The following is a 23,141-nucleotide window of genomic DNA, read 5'->3' as shown; positions in this document are numbered from 1 at the left end:
CTAACGTGCATGATGTAATGTTACATTAATCTGTAAAACAGCTGTTGTCTGTGTAAATTAGCGTAATATTGTTAGTGTGGGCTACAGCTAACAGCTGGGAGGTAGCCTATCAGCCAGGCATGTATAATCGATAATCATGATGAACGTGAATAGATTTCGTTGCGAAACGGGCATTGTTTTAGGCCACATATCAGGTATAAAACAATTGTATTTTGATACAGCAGTTCTCCGGATGTTAGATATTCACTTATAATATAATACTGTATTTCTTTAACCTGATTAAGAGAGGGGTTTAATTCAATATAGAATTGCAATGTGTGTGGCCCATAATATTAGAGATTAGATTAAGCTAGATTTAGATTAGATTCAACTTTATTGTAATTTAAAAGAGTAGGCTACAAGTACAGAGCCAATGAAATGCAGTTGACATCCAACCAGAAGTGCAAAGAAGCAGTTATGTAGACGATCAAGATTAATTATGTACAACAGTTAAATACATAGGCAAGTTTTCCAGATGACGTGTACAGTGACAGAAATAGCCTATACAGTGAATATGGAATGTGTGTCTAGCCTATAACAAAACAAATTGATAATAATACATAATAATGATAATAGCAGTAATTACAGTAGGCCACTCGCACTGTTGTTGGTGACGTGTCTGTTTCCTATTGTTCCATGCCACTCTCCTACTGTCTCCTTTACTGTCCTGCGCCACTCGCCTACTATATTTTGCCTCTTGCCTACTGTCCAGCACCATTCGTCTACCGTCTCCTATGCTGACCCACGCCATTCACCTACTGTTTCCTAACTGTCCCATGCCACAAACTGTAACATTAAGCTGACACAATCTTGCTGCACGGTTACTTATCTGCATGCAATCACTATTGCCAGCTGTTATGAGTAAACATTATATTGGGACACCAATATATTTCTGATTCATGGGCAGTGTATTTGCTACTGAAGAAAAGGAGAACACATAGTAATTGTTCTTGGATGGGTATTTAGAGTAAGGTTTCTATTGATCGATCTTTTTCAGATAAGGCCTCTTCATTTTCAACTGTGAAGGATCTACATGGACTTGGTCTGGATAGCCTTTCCTGTTTTGATGAGCCAGTCGGTATGTATTAGACATTCTTTAGGATAAAAGGAGCCATATGTTATCAAAAATTCTACACCCATATGTAGAAAAGCTTTGTTGCTGTTTGTTATTGTTGTTGTTGAAAACTACGTTGAATGCAAAGAGATACATATGTCCCTTGGGAGGAGAGGGATGAGTGTGGATGGTTGAATTGTCCAACAGGCGAAACATTTATGATTGTGTATGATTGTGTTTATGTCTGTATATGTTTTTTTGTACTTGTTCCATTTTAAGTATGCTTATATACTTTACGCCATGGTGGTCTAAATTGTCTTTATTGCCACTTGCAGGGTCTAAAGGAAAAACCCTATATGAGCCCCAGGGTGAGTAGTGTATAATTATTTTATCCCAAGCTTGATTTTCGTAGAAAGGTGTTCAAACCAAAATCAAACCAAAATCTTCTAAAATAATAGATAGATAGATTTATTATTTGTCCTTTCAGAAAATTGTTCTGCGCCATACAGTAGACAGTTAGACAAGACTGAATACAAGACGGAATATAGACCAGAATTTCCCTCACCGCAACCGCCCCCACCCTACCACACCCCCACACATACTCAACATCAGGGCAGAAGGCACAGACCCCACTACACATGTATAGAATGATAAAGTGCAGTTGTGCATACTGTGATAGTCCAGCTGGAAAGAAAGTGCATGGTCCTGCAGGTAACGTCTTGTTCATCAAAATAATGCTAGTTGGAATGAATTACCAACTGGCTCAATTTGTTTGGAAAGAAGGTAGCCTGAACCTGGTGTATGGGATGTGACATATCTCTATTAATTGCATGACCTTTCATCAACACCCTTCTTTCACAGGTCGTAGCAATACTGTCTAGTTTTTGCCCCTCAACCTTGCTGGCCATGTTAACTATCTTGCTCAGTTTGTTTTCTTTTTGGTCACTGACAAAGAGAAATACCAGGTAACACAACAAAAAAATAGCATGCTCTCCACAAATGAATGATAGAAAAGTAACATATCTCTATCCACTCTAAATTGTCTTAGTTTGCACATAAAATGCAGCCTCTGCAGCCCCTTTTTATAGATGGTGTTGGTATTACTGTCCCATTGCAACTTATTATCTATTATTGTGCCTAAGTACTTGTACTCGACTACAATCACAACATCCTCACCATTTTTAACCATACACTGGGGGGGCTGGCTCCCAGTTCTGTACTGTAGTCTATTATTATTTGCTTTGTTTTCTGTATATTTAGAAGAAGACAGCTGGACCTACACCATTTCGCGAATTGATCCACCCAGGCCCTGTAGTTGGTCTCCTCGCTATTCTGTATTAACCCCACTATTGCTGTGTCATCTGCAGATTTTATGAGGTATGAAAACGCTCGAAAAACGCCGAAGAGCCCCGTATAAGAGCCCCAGTGTGATAGGCTGGTTGCTGTCATGTGACACACGCCACCACAAGAAAGTGGAAACGCATCGTAGAGCTGGCCGTGTGGGGTAAGGTAAGTTAAACTACGTAAATTTAGTAAATAATAATAATAATGTTGTTGTTTTTTGTTGTTTCGAACAAAATATAGAGATAGTTATCCTGACTAAAACTCCTTTATGCTGTAAAACAACTAGAATCACGCGAAATTAGTGCAATTTCTTAGTCAATGTCTTATCGAAATGAATGCGATGGTGATACAATCCTGCTTTTCAATTAGTTGACATGGTGTTTGACATTAAATTATAATGAGGTCAGTTTCATGTAATAAGCTATTTGTTTCTTTGGGTCTGGGTAATTGAAATGAGCAATTTCTTAGTACAATTCAATGTCTTATAATGGTAAAAGACGTGGACAAATACGTGATAATTAGCCAAATAAATCATTGTTCACGACACGTTATGGTTAAATTATCAGAATGAGTGTGATGGTGATACAATCCTGCTTTTCAATTAGTTGAGATGGTCTTTGACATTAAATTATAAGCAGGTCAGTTTCACGTAATAAGCTATTTGTTTCTTTGGGTCTGGGTAATTCATGTGACAAAAAATTCTGTTATAGGCTACTACCGTTTTTCAGAAAAACAAAGCAGTACAACATTTCTATCTCCAAAATAATGCATTGTACGCATGTGTGTACTACGTAGTGCATGCAGCTTTTAATGTCCAAAGTAGCCTATACTGATTTTCCTGCATAAGAACTACAAATACTCCTCCAAAACTACAGTCTTGACACTTGAAGTTGTGGAGTTATATTTTAGTAGCCTATTCTATAATTGCATAAATACCCACATCGGTATTACCCTTGTCTCACCTGTATACAACATATGTCTATGAATTGCAGTAGTGATCAAATGAAAAAGGAAAGAAAGGTGCCCTGATGTGTTGTTTAGGGATGGTCCTGCAATGTTTTCTCGACATATCTTTATGTCTTTTTTTCTCCCCTCTACTTATGTTTTCACAGATCCTTGCTCCTGATATCCTGATGTATGGATTGCACTTCATTATATGACTCCAACAGAACACTCACAGAAAGGAGAGTGGTGTCAAACTACAAGACAGCCAGCATGTAAGCAAGGCCTTGATTGTCCTTGTTTGGCTACTCATTTGTCTACTTCCTGAAGAGGCTGAAGCATGCTGGCCTTGACACCTCAGTCCTTGCTTCCATTAACAGCTGTGTTATGGAGTGCATCCTCACATCATGGTCTACTGCAGCGGTGGATACAGAGGACAATTGGCAGGTATTTTACATCACTTTTACATTACTTTTACTGTGATTTTGCTAGATATGGTTGTCGCTGTGCTAAATATAGGCCCATATTGTAGATCGAGAAACGCATTGTACAGCTGATACATCTTGGGCTATACTATTAAGGGACAGCTGAATTGACCACCTAAATCATATATTTTCTGAAAGCCTATAGCCTCTAGATGTCAATTAATATACATTAAGACATGCCCAAACTTCCTACTGACTTTGGTGCATCATAAGGCGTACATAGGCCAATATTGTAGATCGAGAAACGCATTGTACAGCTGATACATCTTGGGCTATACTGTTAAGGGACAGCTGAATTGACCACCTAAACCATATATTTTCTGAAAGCAAATAGCCTCTAGATGTCAATTAATATACATTAAGACATGTCCCACCTTCCTACTGACTTTGGTGCATCATAAGGCGTACATAGGCCCATATTGTAGATCGAGAAACGCATTGTACAGCTGATACATCTTGGGCTATACTATTAAGGGACAGCTGAATTGACCACCTAAACCATATATTTTCTGAAAGCCTATAGCCTCTAGATGTCAATTAATATACATTAAGACATGCCCCACCTTCCTACTGACTTTGGTGCATCATAAGGTGTACATAGGCCCATATTGTAGATCGAGAAACGCATTGTACAGCTGATCCATCTTAGGCTATACTATTAAGGGACAGCTGAATTGACCACCTAAACCATATATTTTCTGAAAGCAAATAGCCTCTAGATGTCAATTAATATACATTAAGACATGTCCCACCTTCCTACTGACTTTGGTGCATCATAAGGCGTACATAGGCCCATATTGTAGATCGAGAAACGCATTGTACAGCGGATACATCTTGGGCTATACTATTAAGGGACAGCTGAATTGACCACCTAAATCATATATTTTCTGAAAGCCTATAGCCTCTAGATGTCAATTAATATACATTAAGACATGTCCCACCTTCCTACTGACTTTGGTGCATCATAAGGCGTACATAGGCCCATATTGTAGATCGAGAAACGCATTGTACAGCTGATACATCTTGGGCTATACTATTAAGGGACAGCTGAATTGACCACCTAAACCATATATTTTCTGAAAGCCTATAGCCTCTAGATGTCAATTAATATACATTAAGACATGCCCCAACTTCCTACTGACTTTGGTGCATCATAAGGCATACATAGGCCCATATTGTAGATCGAGAAACGCATTGTACAGCTGATACATCTTGGGCTATACTGTTAAGGAACAGCTGCATTGACCACCTGGTGCATCATAAGGCGTACATAGGCCCATATTGTAGATCGAGAAACACATTGTACAGCTGATACATCTTGGGCTATACTATTAAGGGACAGCTGAAATGACCACCTAAACCATATATTTTCTGAAAGCCTATAGCCTCTAGATGTCAATTAATATACATTAAGACATGCCCCACCTTCCTACTGACTTTGGTGCATTATAAGGCGTACATAGGCCCATAATGTAGATCGAGAAACGCATTTTACAGTTGAAACATCTAGGGCTATAATATTAAGGGACAGCTGAATTGACCACCTAAACCATATACTGTATTTTCTGAAAGCCTATAGCCTCTAGATGTCAATTAATATACATTAAGACATGTCCCACCTTTCTACTGACTTTGACAATACAAAATAGTGTCATGTATACATTTATGTCCTCCAAAGTTTGCAGGAAGGTGGGCCATGTACTAGTCTGTTAACTCACATGTACAAGTGACAGGCTTTAAGAAAATATATGGTTTGCATGGCTGAAACTGCTTTGCCTTTGTGTTGGAGCTCAAAATGTTCTAAACATATCTTAAATTTCTCTCTTCTACTTATGTTTTCACAGATCCTCGCTCCTGATATCCTGATGTATGCATTCCATTTCATTATATGACTCCAACAGGACACCTACACAAAGGAGCTGTTAAAGCAGTGTCTTTCTTCAAACAACAAGACAGCGAGCATGTAAACAAGGCCTTGTTTGTCCACTTCCTGAAGGGGCTGAAGCATACTGGCCTTGACACCTCAGTCCTTGCTTCCATTTACAGCTGTGTTGTGGAGCGCATTCTCACATCCTATGGTCTGCAGCGGGTGGTGTCATCGCTTTATTTATCATTGTTTGTGTAAATCTTACACATCTTACACAAAAGTCTAAAATAATCTAAACTTCATTCACTCTCCATGTATAGATCAAGATAGACTTGCAGAACAGGCTGCAGGGCAACAGTCTGATAGCCTGCATGAAAGCATAAATGGTCCGCTTTTGTTAAAAAGTGCAATTATCAAAGGGCCCTTGAATTGTGTTTTTTTAAACCAAGGAGTATGGCTGTAGCGATGCTGTCAGCTCTGCCATAAGCAGTGACTGTGATTATGTTTGCACATTTTGAAAATGTTGTTTTTCTTTCTTTTGCATTATTTTCCACTTCATTGTTGTATAGTTTGTATAATGTTTGTTAAAGTTGCACACATTAATTCACTGTTCGTATTTGTAAAAATGTGTATAGTGTGGTATAGTTTGTATGGTGGAGTCTTTATTGTATCGCACAAACAAGAACACCCCACCCCACCATACCACTTTGACTAACCAATTTTCTGCGGGAAACCCTGGATGCTTTCTAAAGGTATTTTGTGAAACATAGGGGTTGCTATGGTAGTGGTTGCTAAGCTATTGCTAGGGTAACTGAGAAGGTTGCTATGGTGTTGCTACGGGATATATGGTGGTTGCTATGCAGGTTTATAGGGCAATCATGTTGGTTGCTAGGTTGGTGATAGAGTAACTGAGAAGGTTGCTAGGGTGTTGCTAGAGTAGATATGGTGGTGCCTATACTAAATTAAGTGATTGCTAGGCTGGTTGCTAGGGTAATTGAGATGGTTGCGAGGTTAGTCATGTTGGTTGACTATCAAAGTGGTTGCTAGGTTGGCATTGTACAGGTGGTTGCTAGGATGTTGCTAGAGTAGATATGGTGGTTGCTATTCCAAATAAAGTGGTTGCTATGCTGGTTGCAAGGTTAATCATGTTGGTTGCAATGGTGGTTGCTCGGTTGACATTGTGGTGGTAGTTGTGAGGTTGTTGGTAGGGTAATTAATATGGTTGCTAGGTTGTTGCTATGGTTCTTATGTTGGTTGCTAGGTTGTTGCTAGGGTAACTTAGAAGAATTTTGTTCAGCTAATACATTTTGGCCTACACTATTAAGGGACAGCTGAATTGACCATCTAAACCATATATTTCCTTAAAGCCTATAGTCTGTAGATGTCAATTAATATGAATTAAGACATGTCCAACATTCCTATTTACTTTGGTGCATCATATAGGCTTAAGCAGTACTACTATTTTTGCTCTTAGACTATAAAAATCCATAATCACTTTAAAAACGCTAACTGATTACAATAGTTTTTGAAAGTCAATTTCCTTAAATCATGATTGAAATTGTAACCATATTCTTTATTGAATAATGTTAATTGACTATAATACTATTGTATTGTCATCCTTCTTTGGGACTTTGGGAGTACTTCAATATCCCCTTCATGTATCAATGTACATTAAAGCATCTTTGATAGTAAAGGACTCTCCATGTAAATAATTACTTGAATTGTCTTTCACTTGTACTGGTTCTATATGTTTGGACCACTGATTGACTGCACTCTGGTTTTCATCAGCAAGGTCAAGGCTTAAATTAACCTCAGATAAGTCTGTTTTCATCCCATGCATTATATGTGCTAATGTTGTGAAGTAATTGGTGTGACCCTACAAAGGCCTGTCTAACCTATGACCTATTAACCTAGGGTTAGTAAATATGGGATCGGAGTGAAATTACCTCACACATTCAGAAACCTCAAAGTGAAATGACCTCACACATCCAGGAAGCTACAGCAATACAAACTCAGCTACTGGTCTCAAATACGGCAAACCAGTTGCCAATTTCTATGCCCTTTATATCAATTTGTGCTACATGTTATTAGTTGAAAATTACTGGTGTAAGTTTATCTGACCTGTCTGACCTTTGCAATTTATGGACATGTACACATTGGTTTCGCATTTCTAACTAGAATATGACTGATTAAATTTGACATGTAACATCCTTGGATGACACAAAATATAGTGAAATGGACTCAACCCTCACCTAGTCAGACTCTGTAGCACCCCCTACAAATCCTTTTTTTTTCAATCTTTGGCTCCGCCTCCTGACAACACACAAGCAGCTATATTTGAGTGTGTAGTTAAATCGCATCTCACATATTCACAGACTCTATAGCACCCCCTAGAAATCCAATATTTCCTATATTTGGCTCCGCCTCCTGGCAACACACAAGTCATTAGATGTACTAAATTTGACAAACTAGTTTGTTATCATCCCGTATATCAAAATATGTGCCATATGTTGGTACTATCTTGAATTAACTGGTGTAATCCTATCTAGGCCTGTCTGACCTATGCAAATTATGGCCATCTAAACCTAGGGTTAGCATTTCTAACTTGCATACCTCATAAACAGACTAAATTTGGCATGTGACATCTATCTATGACATAAAATATACGAGATATGTAAAATCACACCTCACACATTCATAGACTCTATAGCGCCCCCTAGAAATCTACATTTTCCAATCTTTGGCTCCGCCTCCTGACAACATACAAGCAGCTGGAGGTCTCAAATTTGACAAACAAGTTTGTTATCATTACCTGTATCAAAATATGTGCCACATGTTGGTACTATCTTGAATTAACTGGTGTAATCCTATCAAGGCCTGTCTGACCTATGAAAATTATGGCCTTTTAAACCTAGGGTTAGCATTTCTAACTTGCATACCTCATAAACAGACTACATTTGGCATGTGACATCTATCTATGACATAAAATATACGAGATATGTAAAATCACACCTCACACATTCATAGACTCTATAGCGCCCCCTAGAAATCTACATTTTCCAATCTTTGGCTCCGCCTCCTGACAACATACAAGCAGCTAGAGGTCTCAAATTTGACAAACACGTTTGTTATCATTCCCTGTATCAAAATATGTGCCACATGTTGACATTTCATGAAATAATGGGTGTGACACTTACCTAGGCCTGTCTGGCCATATGGGTGTCTCAATTGTAGTTTCTGAGTATGCCCGGTGCATCAAACTTGCCATGGCAGGTAAGATCAGTGAAATTGGGGTTATTTCAGCGCAGCACACCTCTGTGTATCATATTCAATCAAAATATGGATGTTTTAATGGTTTGTTTATGATTTAAGAACTTTTGTTGGTCAATATCTGTCAAATATGCTCTCTAAACAGTTATTTCTGAAGATTTCTTGTGCATCAAAAGTCCCACAACACCTAAGATAAGTGAAATTGGGTTTATTTCAGCACAGCACACCTCTGTGTATCATATTCAATAAAAATATGGATGTTTTAATGGTTTGTGTATGATTTAAGAACTTTTGTTGGTCAACATCTGTCAAAAAATGCTCTCTGAACGGCCATTTCTGAAGATTTCTTGTGCATCAAAATTCCCACAGCACCTAAGATAAGTTAAATTGGGTTTATTTCAGCACAGCACACCTCTGTGTATCATATTCAATCAAAATATGGATGTTTTAATGGTTTGTGTATGATTTAAGAACTTTTGTTGGACAAAACAATGCTCTCTGAACAGCCATTTCTTAAGATTTCTTGTGCATCAAAAGTCCCACAGCACCTAAGATAAGTGAAATTGGGTTTATTTCAGCACAGCACACCTCTGTGTATCATATTCAATCAAAATATGGATGTTTTAATGGTTTGTGTATGATTTAATAACTTTTGTTGGTCAACATCTGTCAAAAAATGCTCTCTGAACGGCCATTTCTAAAGATTTCTTGTGCATCAAAATTCCCACCGCACCTAAGATAAGTGAAATTGGGTTTATTTCAGCACAACACACTTCTGTGCATCATATTCAATCAAAATATGGATGTTTTAATGGTTTGTGTATGATTTAATAACTTTTGTTGGTCAACATCTGTCAAAAAATGCTCTCTGAACGGCCATTTCTAAAGATTTCTTGTGCATCAAAATTCCCACCGCACCTAAGATAAGTGAAATTGGGTTTATTTCAGCACAACACACTTCTGTGCATCATATTCAATCAAAATATGGATGTTTTAATGATTTGTGTATGATTTAAGAACTTTGTTGGTCAACATCTGTCAAAACAATGCTCTCTGAACGGCCATTTCTTAAGATTTCTTGTGCATCAAAAGTCTCACAGCACCTAAGATAAGTGAAATTGGGTTTATTTCAGCACAACACACATCTGTGTATCAAGATCAATCAAAATCTGTAAGTTTGTGATTGCTTTAAACAGGGGGTTGTCCAATACACATAAAACAAACAGCAAAGGTATGCTAATACAAAGCAGCACTACAGGCACTAAATAATAATTTACATTTGATCAGATTCACCTTTATTGTCATTGTGCAGAGTAAAAGTACAGAGTTCCCACTCTAAGTCAAATGTAAAATTCTATGACTTTTCCCTGACAAAACACCTGAATTTCCATGACTTACAATATACCGACCAATGATTTCAGAGCACCCGCATCAAGAGTCTTTTACTTTTTTAGAGCGAGAGATGAATAAATAGGCATTGGCAGTTGGGCTACTCAAGCAAGCTGTAAAGCTAATAACCAGATATACACCAATACTGTGTGGAAATATGCATTTTGGCTAGTACATCATAAACCACTACGACAAAATTCCCTGATATTCCATGACCTTGCCCCCAAAATGATAAAAATTCCCTGACTTTCCATGTCTGGAATAGACTTTCTAAAATTCCATGATATTCCAGAAATTCTATGACCCGTGGGAACCCTGTACAAAGCAAAAGTGCAATGTGATATACAAAGTATAGACAGATGGTGCATAGGCAGGACAAGAAATACTGTATAGTGTCGTGTAGACAGTAATATGCAGTTGGTTTACAAAAAGTGGTTTAGAGTAATATAAATTAGATATAAATATGGGCAGTGTATTAACAGAACATATGAGAAAAACAGAATAAATATGGATATTCAGTATGAACCATATAGACAGATATGTGCAGTGTGGTAACAGTACCATTGTAGTGCAGAAACAGTAACATTATAAGAGTAGTAAGAAGTGTATGTTCAGGATGGATAGCATGAAGAGAAGTAGAATATGGTTATGTATAATTGTAATTACAGTATGTGCATTTGTAAATAAATAACACTATGGGTGGAATAGGGTATTTGGGGGCTTAGTTGATTGGTTGTCACCGGGATACAGAGCTACAGTCCAGTCGGGTGACAGCCACAGAAAAGAAGCTTCCTCTGAACCTGCTGGTTCGGGTGCAGAGAGACCTGTAAATAATAATAATAATAATAATAATAATAAAGACAATAATATTTTTCAAGACCATAGAGAATGCTGTTGCAGTACTCCAGTCTTGAGGCGATGAGGGCATGGACGAGAATGATGCATTGTTGAGCCGTCTGGTTACAGTAACACAAGACCCATCCTGTCAGACTAGGCCAGAAGTCCCGTCACCGGAATGATGTAGAGGACTTTGAGACAGTCATGTGGCGCCTATGACCAATGGTCACAATACAGAGGACACCTGTCCAGTCAATGAGCAGTGCTTGACAAACATCATGTGTAGAAGACCCATTTTGCAAAACGATGTAGACACCCATCTATTCTCAGGAGCAGTCCTTCTATAACAGGCAGCAACAACTGCAGAAAAATCCCCGGGCTTTGCCTTGCTCCTTCCTGGCCTGTGCCTTGCTCCTTCCTGGCATGTCTTTCTGCTTTGGTGATGAGCCTGATAACAGCTGACAACCTGGAAATTAGAAATAGAGATAAAACAAGTGTACAAAGAAAGAAACTACAATCTCAGTGTTTCTCTTGACATGTTCAAACATACTGATGACTATAAAGTCCACTTATAAAATGCAGGTCTATGCCTTTAATATAGTGCGCAAAAGTATTTAAAGAGGGTGGACCAAGTCCTAGTATGGTTTAGGTGGTTGAATCAGCTGTCCCTTAATAGTGTACGCCAAATTGTATTAACTGAACAATTTGTTTCTCAATCTACAATATGGGCCTATGTATGCTTTATGATATGCCAGAGTAAGTAGGAAGGTGGGAAATGTCTTAATTAATATTAATTGACATCTAGAGGCTATGGGTTTTCACAAAATATGTGGTTTAGGTGGTCAATTCAGCTGTCCCTTAATACACTAGCACATGGCCCACCTTCCTGCAAACGTTGGAGGACATAAATGAATACATGGCACTATTTTGTATATTGGCAAATGAATGGGGCATATGATAGGTTTTGAGCTCCAACATAAAGGCAAAGCAGTTTCAGCCATGCAAACCATATATTTTCTTAAAGCTTGTCACTTATACATGTGAGTTAACATAATACATTAGCACATGGTCCACCTTCCTGCAAACGCCTTATGATGCACCAAAGTCAGTAGGAAGGTGGGACATGTCTTAATGTATATTAATTGACATCTAGAGGCTATAGGCTTTCAGAAAATATATGATTAAGGTGGTCAATTCAGCTGTCCCTTAATAGTATAGCCCGAGATGTATCCGCTGTATAATGCGTTTCTCGATCTACAATATGGGCCTATGTACACCTTATGATATGTCAAAGTCAGTAGGAAGGTGGGACATGTCTTAATGTATATTAATTGACATCTAGAGGCTATAGGCTTTCAGAAAATATATGATTTAGGTGGTCAATTCAGCTGTCCCTTAATAGTATAGCCCAAGATGTATCAGCTGTCAGCAATTTAGACCACCATGGCGTAAAGTATATAAGCATACTTAAAATGGAACAAGTACAAAAAAACATATACAGACATAAACACAATCATACACAATCATAAATTTTTCGCCTGTTGGACAATTCAACCATCCACACTCATCCCTCTCCTCCCAAGGGACATATGTATCTCTTTGCATTCAACGTAGTTTTCAACAACAACAATAACAAACAGCAACAAAGCTTTTCTACATATGGGTGTAGAATTTTTGATAACATATGGCTCCTTTTATCCTAAAGAATGTCTAATACATACCGACTGGCTCATCAAAACAGGAAAGGCTATCCAGACCAAGTCCATGTAGATCCTTCACAGTTGAAAATGAAGAGGCCTTATCTGAAAAAGATCAATAGAAACCTTACTCTAAATACCCATCCAAGAACAATTACTATGTGTTCTCCTTTTCTTCAGTAGCAAATACACTGCCCATGAATCAGAAATATATTGGTGTCCCAATATAATGTTTACTCATAACAGCTGGCAATAGTGATTGCATGCAGATAAGTAACCGTGCAGCAAGATTGTGTCAGCTTAATGTTACAGTTTGTGGCATGGGACAGTTAGGAAACAGTAGGTGAATGGCGTGGGTCAGCATAGGAGACGGTAGACGAATGGTGCTGGACAGTAGGCAAGAGGCAAAATATAGTAGGCGAGTGGCGCAGGACAGTAAAGGAGACAGTAGGAGAGTGGCATGGAACAATAGGAAACAGACACGTCACCAACAACAGTGCGAGTGGCCTACTGTAATTACTGCTATTATCATTATTATGTATTATTATCAATTTGTTTTGTTATAGGCTAGACACACATTCCATATTCACTGTATAGGCTATTTCTGTCACTGTACACGTCATCTGGAAAACTTGCCTATGTATTTAACTGTTGTACATAATTAATCTTGATCGTCTACATAACTGCTTCTTTGCACTTCTGGTTGGATGTCAACTGCATTTCATTGGCTCTGTACTTGTAGCCTACTCTTTTAAATTACAATAAAGTTGAATCTAATCTAAATCTAGCTTAATCTAATCTCTAATATTATGGGCCACACACATTGCAATTCTATATTGAATTAAACCCCTCTCTTAATCAGGTTAAAGAAATACAATATTATATTATAAGTGAATATCTAACATCCGGAGAACTGCTGTATCAAAATACAATTGTTTTATACCTGATATGTGGCCTAAAACAATGCCCGTTTCGCAACGAAATCTATTCACGTTCATCATGATTATCGATTATACATGCCTGGCTGATAGGCTACCTCCCAGCTGTTAGCTGTAGCCCACACTAACAATATTACGCTAATTTACACAGACAACAGCTGTTTTACAGATTAATGTAACATTACATCATGCACGTTAGCTAAATTATAAGTTGTGCAAGCCTACTCTGAATTCACAGTATTGCCCATGCATAGGCTACTATTTCATGTTAAATCAACTTTAAAATGTTTTGCTCAATTGCTAGCAAAATAATCATGCTAGCGGCAGTAGCAAGGCTCACCTCATTTCCCATTTGGATTCTTCTTTTTTCTCCGTCCCTGCTCGGTTATTGTTTCTGGATTCTGGGGTTCAGGCTTCTCAAACTGCTAGCCAGAAGGTGGCTCCTTCTAATCCACAACTCAAAACAGGCTTAAGAGTGTGAAACTGCACGTCAAAAGCATCAAATAACATTCTCCCCATTTTGTGAGGTCAGGCTTTTTTGACAGATGACGTGGTTCTGTTGGCTCGTTGAAAGCGAAATACAACGTGATAGTAACACGATAATTACGTTTTGCTCAACACGTTTTTTAACAAGGAAACGTGTTACACAACACGTCCCAATAGATTAATTAACGTGACAGTGACACGTTCAGACGTGAGACTGGGTTGGTTCAACACATCGGGTGATAAAACAACGCCACACCGAGTGTTTCTTCCGAATCAGCACCGTTTGTATGTGGGCGGGACAATATAAACTTAAAGTTTAACAACATGACAGAAAAACAAACTTTTGATTAAAGAACACAGTGTCATCCATTATCACTTATCATGAACACATCAAAAGCGGTCATGGTAGAACTGTTAATACTTCATGGTTGAACTGTAAAAGATCCATAAGTTGACAGTGTTATGATGGAAGACAGTGACACCCTCAGTGTGTTTGAAATGTCCAGTCGATTGCGCAATTTGGTCTTAGTTGCAGTCATTGCCGAAAACCTGGCCTCGCATAGATACGTGGTGGGAAATAGTAGCAACGTTTTCAGCGCTTTTACGGCTATCTCGGGATATTCTGCTTTGGTTTTCATCCAAAAACCCACCAGAGAGGTTTCCTCATAGCCTACACACTCTTAAGACCACCGTCATTTGCAATTTCGATCAACTGCTCTTCCTCCTGCGCTGACAAGTTAGGACTTTTCGGGATATTGACAAATGTTGCGGACCCACCAGAGGCGTATCAAGCTTTTTAAAAGTGTGGGGGTTGTGGGATAGGGAAGTGAAACAATCCGGCCAAATTATAAATAACTCCCTACAGGGACGTTGTAAGTATTTTCTGAGAGGGGTGCGGACTATATTGGCAGGTATCCGGGAGTTTCTCCCCCGAAACTTTTTTGAAATTCTGATTGCTAAATACACCATTTTAATGCAGTTTGGGAGGGACAGAACAAGCAGCGCCCCTCATTTGTGTGGCTCATGTGACATGTAGGCCTACATTATCTACCTGCTATCACTTCACTATTTGACACTACCCTACATGGAGACATATCTCATGTTATCAATGAAGAAATAATTTCAGAAATTATGTTTTGTGCATATGGTTAGCAATCTACAATCATCATTAGACAACAGCCTAATTTCGAGGTATCACTGGACTATTAATATAATACGTATAAATGCAAAGAACACAGAATAATGACAGAACTGTAAGCTCAAATTCAAAAACGTTTTAAGTCAACCCAAACATATGCAAAGGGAATAAATTGTGTTGCATATAGCCAGCTTAATTAATATCAGTTTAAAGATTGATTAGCAGTTTCTATGCTGTTTTCAATAATAGTTACAGGAAGCCACGTTGTTGTTTAAACTAGTGTTGTAGCCCACGTTACCTTTCACTTGCTGCAGGGACGCACACATTGCATGAGCGCTCATAAGCGTTCTTTGAGTTCTACATGCTGGAAATCCTTGTTCTCAGATGTACAACTCAAATGTGTCTTGACGCCGCTGTTTGTAAAATCAAAATAAGATCTTCTAAATAGAACGCGATCGTATTTAAGACATTGAGATCTCCAGTGGATGTAGAACGACACACATTGACAGTGAAATGCCGCCGACGTTTGTAAGATCAATAAGATGTTCTAAATGGAACGAGATGTAAGCTGTTCAGATATTTTCCAAGCGTCTTGGAGACGTATATGTGCTGGCCTGGCTGGGCTAGGCCTATGTCTATATAGTTGATGACACCAAATTAATAAGAAGGCTATTTCTGATTGGGGAAACTTTTAGCCTATCTTTCTTTCAGTCCGCTGTTCCATACCATTCAATCTTGCTGCAAATTATCAGACGTGAAGCACCAGGCATAACTTAATTTCGCGGCTACGTGGACCAGTAAGCTAATTGTTGAGGAGGCCCATAGTTTGAGAAAAGTTGCAGATCATAGACAGAGAATAATGCTCTGAGAACAGTAGCCAAGGGCCTTGGTGCGCGCACCCCCGCTTTCACTTTGACTCGTGCATTTCTACATTGTGACAAAAACTGTCAGACAGACAGTGAATTTTGGTTTACTAAATTAGCATAATGTGGTAACAATTATCATTTCAATTCTACCTCAAATCTGATCACTGCAGACTTTATAATGCACACTCAAGCAGCCTTGAAAGACGCACACTTTGAATTTGATCAGAGCGGCTCGGGTTATTCACTGACGCTAACTTGATGTGATTGGCTGGATGACCGTTCAATCAAATCAACAGACCTATTTGTGTCTCTCTGTGTGTGCGTTATCAGAGCCCACCCTTATTAGACATACGGTTCCAACTCTTTATGTGAGCGTTTATTTCCATATTTTACTTTCGTTTTAATCTGACAAAAAGTGTGGGAGATAGAATCGTGTTCCAGGAAAAGTGTGTACGTTATAACACCCACATCCCCCACGCTTGCTACGCCCTACTTCTCGAGAAGTTCAACAGAGAAGAATGGGTGAATTTGGACGCACTTCATGCTTGTAGTGAAGTAAAGCTGAAGCGCTGCATGCTGCGCTGGAGTCTGCGGCTCACTGCGACGCACTTCATGCTTGTAGTGAAGTAAAGCTGAAGCGCTGCATGCTGCGCTGGAGTCTGCAGCTCACTGGTAGTTATTATAGGTAACTTCAAATCAGCGCGATTTACCCTTATAGGCTACTGCACATTACAAGATCTGTACGAGATGATCCGCAGCACTGAAGTGAGAAATGATTTAACTCTTTGTGTAGCGCATGTGAGCGGTTTTCCCCCCATTTCAACCTGAATATTGGTGGGGACATTTCAGTCGTAATTTGACATTGGTGTGGACACGTCCTTCGGTCCCCGCGCAAATCTACGCCCCTGGCTCCAGGCTTCCTAAAGTGCTTGGAGGGGAATGCATGAAGTTTTTGAATTGTCAAGGACCAGTTGGGGCAGTTTCATGTCTCTGTTGCTGAGACAGTTTCGATCGTCAAAAGGTCAAAATTGCCAAGAATCTTGTAGGGGCTGTTTGGGGCATATCTCTGTTCCTGAGATAGTTTCGATCGTCAAAAGGTCAGAATAGCTAAGAATCTTGTAGGGGCTGTTTTTAAAGATTAGTGATTGTCTGTGCTGTGGGGGGTGACCAAACCAAAAGGTCTGAAGGAGGTGAGTGTGTGGCCGGAGGGGGCCGTCTCACAACTTCAGGACTGCTTTGAAACAACAGACTGGGATATCTTCAAAACAGCTGCCACCCACAACAACCACATTGACATTGAGGAATACACAGACACTGTGACCTCCTACATCACCAAATGCATCGATGATGTTACAGAAATAAAACACATCACCACTCGGGCCAACCAGAAGCCATGGCTGACAGGAGACGTCCACAGACTGCTGAGGGCCAGAGACAAAGCCTTCAGAGCTGGAGATGTAGCTGGCCTAAGAACAGCGAGGGCTAACCTGTCCCAGGGCATCAGGAAGGCAAAAAAGGATTACACAGACAAAATAACAACACACTTCAAAGACAGCAGAGACGCACTGAGCCTGTGGCAGGGCATACAGGCCATCACTGACTACAAGCCTGCGCCACGGAGCTGTGAGAACAACACCTCTCTGCTAAATGACCTGAACAGTTTTTTCGCCCGTTTTGAAGCACAAAATGACACTCACCCACAGAAAACCCCACCTCCCCTCCACGACCAACCCCTGTACCTGTCCTCTGCCAGCATGAAGAGGACACTAGCCACCATTAACCCACGCAAAGCAGCAGGCCCAGACAACATACCAGGACGAGTGTTGAAGGACTGTGCAGAAGAGCTGAAGGATGTTTTTACAGACATTTTCAACACCTCTCTGGAGCAAGCAGTCATTCCATCACTTTTCAAAACTGCCACCATCATACCCGTGCCAAAGAAATCATCACCATCATGCTTCAATGACTACCGTCCTGTAGCACTCACGCCCATAATCATGAAGTGCTTCGAACGGCTAGTCATGTCACACATCAAAGCCACCCTACCCCCCACCCTGGACCCCTTCCAGTTTGCATACCGAGCCAAACGATCGATCCACGGAGGATGCAATCTGCTCTGCCCTCCATCCAGCCCTCACCCACTTGGACAATAAAGACTCATATGTGAGAATGCTGTTCATAGACTTCAGTTCAGCATTCAATACCATAATACCACAACAACTCATCAGCAAACTGGACAAGCTAGGATTCAGTACCTCCCTCTGCAACTGGCTGCTGGACTTCCTGTTGCAGAGACCACAAGCAGTACGTGTCGGGAACAACACCTCAAGCACTCTGACCCTGAGCACGGGGGCCCCTCAAGGGTGTGTGCTCAGCCCCCTGCTCTTCACACTGCTAACACATGACTGTACAACCACTCACAGCTCCAACCATCTGGTGAAGTTTGCGGACGACACAACACTGGTGGGCCTCATCACTAAGGGCGATGAGGCTCACTACAGAGAAGAAGTAGACCTGCTGGCTAAATGGTGCAAAGACAACAACCTCCTGCTGAATGTCAGCAAGACCAAGGAGATTGCTGTCAACTTTCAGAGAGGCCACAAACAACTGCCACCACTGTCCATCGACGGAGATGCTGTGGAGAGAGTGAGCAGCACAACATTTCTGGGGGTGCACATCAGCGACGACCTCTCCTGGACCACCAACACAGCATCACTGGCGAAGAAAGCCCAGCAGCGCCTCTACTTCTTGCGCAAATTGAAGAAGGCAAGTGCCACGCCTCCCGTCATGACTACATTCTACAGAGGGACCATCGAGAGCATCGTGTCCAGCTGCATCACAGTGTGGGGCGGAAGCTGCACAGATCAGAACAGGAAGACCCTCCAGCGCATTGTAAACACAGCTAAGAGGATCATTGGAGCACCACTCCCCTCCCTGCAGGACATTTACACCACCCGCCTCACCCGCAAAGCACTAATGATTGTCAAGGACACAACCCACCCTGCACACGAACTGTTCAGCCTCCTGCCCTCTGAAAAAGAGGTACAGGAGCCTCCGCTCCCGCACCACCAGGCTTGCAAGTAGCTTCATCCACCAAGCAATCAGGATGCTGAACACTCTACCCACTCTCCCATCACTGACAGCCCCCCCCCACCCACCAGCCAGCCAGGAACCTAGGATCCTGTCTACCCTATGTTCTATATTTCAGTCTCGCACTTTAATTTAATGTTTATTGTCTATGGCTATGTCTATGTCTAAAGTATGTCTATGTCTGTATTTAAAGTATGTCTATGTCTGCATGGGAAAATAAGAAACAAAATTTCAATTCTTTCTCTGTATTCCCCAACAGTGTTCTAAACTCAATAAAATTGCAGAGTTGTACTCAAAGCTGCCATATTGTTCAGGCACCACAAAAGTTTTAAGTTCACCCAACTAGTTTCCCAGTTATTGATTATTTTGACAAGATTAGCTCTTAGTATAATGAGTAGAACTGACCCCCAAACTCATTTCTTTCAAGAGTGGATTGAAATTACGTCTGACGTAATAAAGACGTGCAACTTCATTGGTTAGGTTCATATCAACATGGCAAATAACCTAATAACCTACACAAACCAACATAAACCAATAAAAAAAATCGGAAATCCCAATGAATGGTGAATGAACTAGTCTACGATCGATTGTAGCAGTTGTAAATTGATACACTTTGACATCGTAGGCCTAAGACTGCTGCGCACCCGGATGTAGGCAGGCAAGCTGCAAGCAATCAGTGAGATGATCCATCAATCATCATCTGCAGGTAAGAACGCGCCTTAATGTAGGTGTACTTTGTTTATTTATTTGTGTACCGTCTTCCGGCGGGCAGACCTCAGGTAAAGTGTAGGCTATGTAAGAGAGACCTTTTGCGGGCTAGCTGCATGTTTTAGCGAGTTAACTAAAGTTTGTTGTCTGAGCTGTCACCCAGCCAGCCAGCATGCCAGCCTGTTATTGCACTACTTTAGTGGAAACTGGACAGACAAACAGTATAGTTTAGCATTACCAAAGATCCTTTATTAAGCGTTTCTGGTGTGGCCTACTTTGGCCGCGCAGGTTAGATACCAAAGCAACGTTTCATAAGTTGGAAATCAAACACATGACACGCACAAACAGGCAGCGCACTTTTAAACATTTTATAGCCTACCTAGCTGCCTTAAGCTATATGCATGTAATGCAAAGTAACACTGCAGGGTAATTCTTCAACTATGATCCTTTTCTTGTCCTTGGAAGAAATAAGAAAAACAAAAAAATATTTACTACTTTTTTGTTTTTGGTAGTGGAAATGACATTGCCCTTAAAACACAGTTTATTTGCTTCATAGTAGGCCTACTAAAGAATCTAGTAGGAAAAAAAACCCCATCATAATTCCATAACATATGGCAGGGACGCATTTTTTTTTTGTTTTAAATCTTAATGCTTTTAAATCTTAAATTTGTCTATGTATGTCATTATGCCACCACACTTTGTCATTTCCATCACAACACATATTTTAAGTTAAACATGTAAAAATAATACAACATGCATTTCTGGAAAATTAATAAATTTAATATTTTGGCTGATATGTGTAATATTTAATAAAATACATTTGGAACAGTAGATGTTATTTTTGCTTGAAAACACGTGTTTTGTTGTGTTTTGGAAACGTGTCATTGGGCAGTCGTGGCCTACTGGTTAGGGCTTCGGACTTGTAACCGGAAGTTTGCTGGTTCGAACCCCGACCAAAAGGAACGGCTGATGTGCCCTTGAGCAAGGCACCTAACCCCTCAGCTGTAGCAGGCAGCTCACTGTATCGGGATTAGTGTGTGCTTCACCTCACTGTGTGTTCACTGTGTACTGAGTGTGTTTCACTAATTCACGGATTGGGATAAAATTTCCCTCACGGGATCAAAAGAGTATATACGTATATACTTATACTGGAAATGACAGTTAGACTTTTGGAATAAAATGTCAAAAATAAATATTATTCAAGTGAAATCTTTACAGCCACTATTAAGAGTAGATAATTAAACCATGCAAAAAAATTTTTTACTGAAAGATGTTACATTTTCTGAAAATTACCAGGTCAAAGAGTACCATAGTTTAAGAATAACCCTGCAGCAATAGCATGTCTTATATTAACGTCAATTCCAGTTTTGTTAACACGGATAGGAAGCCAAGTTGTAGCTCCGAACTTACTGACAATAGCCTAAGCATGATCAATGGCAACGTCTGACTCTGATAGGCCTGCCTATATAGATAGAGAAGAAGAAACTGTCTGACTGACTTTTGTGCAAAAAAGTGAAATAATACTGTTCATAATATTTTTCCCCTCAGGACCAGATGGCTGTGTGACATGTTTTCAGTTCTGTGCAAGGAACCACCATCACACCATGGTAAGTGATAACTTACTTGTCCTCCATTTACTAGTGTCACAATGTAGCCAATGTGTAGCCTATATTATTATAAGTTATAGTGATATTTTGTAAGCATTTATTTACCAGTGAGAATAGCCTAGCCTAATGTTATCCCTTTGCATCTCTCCACAGGGATACACAAAGGCTAGGGTTAAGTGATGCTTTTGTATCAAAGAAGGGATGACACCTTAGGCTTATTTTATGTGGCATTTTCAATATGTGTTGGCTATGCAGGTCATGTGATGCCTCTTCCAAGACACAGGCTCAGTTACTTTCCCATTATTAGTTAAATCACAGTCAGTTTTCAAGGGTCAGCCCATTACCATGCATACACCACTCATGCATTTGCTCATTCCAGTCTATTAATGCACTGAACATTCATCTCTCACGATTTCATAAAAAGACGCAGGAGGTTGCATATCAGGAGCATGAAGGAGTGAATCTTGTATTTACATGTCTTGTATTTACCTGTACTATAGTCTTATTTAATATGCAGGATTAATATTCTGCTGATTTGTCTTCCCATTACCCCACAATCCCTCTGTCTTTCTAGGAAGATGTCAATGTCAACAGCAGAAGGAAAATTACTCTGCAGGCCCTTCCCAATCTTCCTGTGGGAAGATGGATTTTGTAAGACCTGAAATTTAAGTTTTTGATTAAATTGTGTGTCCTCACTCTTTCTTCTTTTTTTTTACTTTGTCTTATCTATATATCTCTATTTCTATTCAGCCCTCTCTGATACTACCTTGCAGCCAAAAGACAACAACCACAACCATCTTCCTAGCCACCAGAATAGCAATTAAATAATTCACCAAGAAAGTCATATTTGGGAATTTTACCTGAACTTTTCATTCACTGGTATTTCATATTATATTAAATACACATGTAGTGTTTTTCATTGACTACTCTACTTACTAACTAATTACTGTCATGTTCTTCAGGCAGAAGAAATTGACCTGCCAGACTTCTCGGATGCAGCTGTAGCTATTCCCACTGTCTCGGGTGATACAGACTCCCTTGTGAAGTTTGGTCCTGCTATCCATTCTATAGTTCTTGACAGAGATATTGTTGTGTGTGATATAGCAGAGTTGACAGAGACGTTAATTTTGCTATTTGGTTTAATTTATGCACTTCATCTCGATTATCCAAAGCAATTGTCCTACACATTTAATTCCATTCAAAAAATTATAATGGGTTTGGAAGACCTGAAGCGGTTACCTCCTAGACTGCTGCTTAGCCTTAAAAATAAATTGCTGATGATGGATGAGTAAGCAGTCTGTTCTCCAAATCTCATGGTTGGTACTGCCAGCATGTTAATACTCAAGCAAGAAATGGAGCTTTTCGCTTTTATTTATGTTGGCCT

The 23,141-nt window shown here is 39.8% G+C and overlaps 1 long non-coding RNA gene across 1 annotated transcript; it reads left to right on the top strand.

Moving 5' to 3' along the window:
- Window positions 1-1,436: 1,436 nt before the first annotated feature.
- LOC143123369 (uncharacterized) lies at window positions 1,437-5,876 on the top strand. The gene is made up of 3 exons (XR_012986825.1): window positions 1,437-1,461; window positions 3,550-3,826; window positions 5,709-5,876. It is a non-coding gene; the product is annotated as an uncharacterized LOC143123369 (long non-coding RNA).
- The last annotated feature ends 17,265 nt before the right edge of the window (window positions 5,877-23,141 follow it).

The sequence above is a fragment of the Alosa pseudoharengus genome, unplaced genomic scaffold (assembly GCF_046254945.1).
Source record: "Alosa pseudoharengus isolate Yale_2024_CS ecotype anadromous, Long Island Sound unplaced genomic scaffold, YU_APseudo_1.1 YU_APseudo_1.1_scf_1, whole genome shotgun sequence".
In the NCBI taxonomy this organism is placed as follows: Eukaryota; Metazoa; Chordata; class Actinopteri; order Clupeiformes; family Clupeidae; genus Alosa; species Alosa pseudoharengus.
Note: the sequence above shows the minus strand (reverse complement) of the source record. Positions and strands in the feature narration are given on the sequence as shown.